This window comes from Humulus lupulus, chromosome 3 (assembly GCF_963169125.1).
Source record: "Humulus lupulus chromosome 3, drHumLupu1.1, whole genome shotgun sequence".
NCBI classification, from domain to species: Eukaryota; Viridiplantae; Streptophyta; class Magnoliopsida; order Rosales; family Cannabaceae; genus Humulus; species Humulus lupulus.
The window spans coordinates 185,059,189-185,061,417 of NC_084795.1; positions in this window are offsets into that span (position 1 = coordinate 185,059,189).

The following is a 2,229-nucleotide window of genomic DNA, read 5'->3' on the forward strand; positions in this document are numbered from 1 at the left end:
AGGGGCAACTGCTCACCAACACCACTGATTAACATAGAAGTCTCTGGAAACCCGTGTAACTTCGATTACACTCTTAGATAAGTATGTATGCCCTAGGTAACTTGATGGTTACCCTTGTGAGGGATTTACTCTTGGATAAGTAGTGATGCCCTAGGTAACGCGATAGTTATCCTTGATGGGGATATTTATTGGCTAGATCTTAGTGTTGAGATTCAATTCTCTCTTATAGATTAGCATTTATGCTAGAGGGTGTGTTACGCCTGAATTGTTGGAAATTGTCGAGTATTGGTCTCAAATTATATTGTTATATATTATATCTGCTTGCTCTGGGATTTTCTGAGTGCAGAGATTTATTTGTTGATAAGATATAGTTGTGATATAATATATATGCTTGTTCTGGGTTAATCTGAGTGCAGGAATTTATCTGTTTATATGAAATAATTTGTCATTGGTTATCAGGCATGACCATAAGTTTGTCAGGATGCTTTTGCGTTCCTGAAATTGATTGTGTAGGGTCTGGATGGATCTGGAACCCTAATTCTCTGCATGCTTTTATTTTAAAGTTGAACTTACTAAGCGTTTTCGCATACCTAGTTGTTTCCTGTTGTAGGTAAGAACAAGGGCAAGGTAAAGCAGTGAGTGCTAGAGTCTACCTTGCGAATGTACATGTGGACCAACCTTTTGGGAAGTCGTTTTGTTTTTGGAAATGTTGCGTTATTTTCATAAACTAGGCTCACTTTACTCTTTCTAAATTATGTTTGTATTAAATGTTAAGTATGGCCATACGACTTTTAAAAAGTTTTTTTTACAGGTTTTTGAGACATTCTGTTAAATAAAAACATTTATATTTCTACATTATCGAGTCTTAAAAGTCCAGGTCGTTACATTTTAAAAATCATTAATACCGAGCCAATATCAATACATATATTTATACATTAAATCTACACACAAAAAGGAAAGAATAATACCTCTTGTAGCCTATGGAGGGTCTGTGAGTCTTTTTGTATAATCAAACAATCTTCCTATCCACGCGAAGACTCACACCACAGTATTCCAAGTCGTTCCTCAAACACACAAGGATATGTGTTGACACGGATAATTCACTGGTTTGATTATTTAGGCTCTCTAGATATTCTCAACACATGAGATCTAAAGAGTTTGGAGAAGAGAAGGCTTTAGAGAGTTCTAATGAATTTTTTAGGCTTGGAAAAATCTATCGACTTATCTGACTGATACGTCTGGTAAAGATCATATCTTTTTCAAACTTATAAAGATAATAAAATAATTTTATTTTCTGTATTTATAATATGATTGATACTTTTTTAAACTTATAATTGGACTGATACGTTTTATTATCAAAGTATCGACTTTATGTAATTGATACGTCCGATAAAGATCGTATCTTTTAGAAAAATCTAGAGAGTTAGATTTGTTTAATTATTTATTTTAATCAAAATATTATTATTTTTATTTGATTAAAATAAATAATTAAATAATAAAATAAAATAATAATAATATTTTGAAATTTAAAATTCAAATTCCAGGGACACTTGGTACGTGAGTGTGGTGCCACACTCTGTCCCTAATTTTCTCATTTTTTTTGTTTACTTAAAAATCAATTCAATATATTTATTTAAAAGATAATATAAATATTATTTCAAAATTAAATATCAGGTAATTCAAAATTATTCTTATCTTAGTTTATTAGTTTGAAAAATTATCTTATACTGAGAAAATATTTAACTCTCTATAATATTAATTCAAACACTGGTTAATATTAATTTCAACTAATATAAAGTCTTTCAAATAAAAACTAATTAATTACACATAATCATTGTTGGGAATGTATGGCTTTACACTTTCTTAATCAATAATGTATAATAGGAAAAATTCAATATAATAAACCCTAGATGCAAATCATGATAATCAAAGAACCATGTTCATGGTATGAATGCAAATCTTGAGAACAAAGGATTAAGTGATTAAATGATTATAAGTTGAACTGAAAAATCTCTATTCCAAGCCTTTCCTAATTGCTTGAAGCTTCAACCAAGTAGGAGGAGATTTGAGATTGAACAAGCCTTAAAACTCATGTAAGTCAAGCAATGCTTGACAAAATTCTTGGAGAAAACTTTGGTCTTTGAGATCTTGAGATGGAGAGAGGTTAGAAAGAGATTGGAGAGAGTGATCAAGTCTGCCAAAACTCTATGAGAACCCTTTTATAGCATA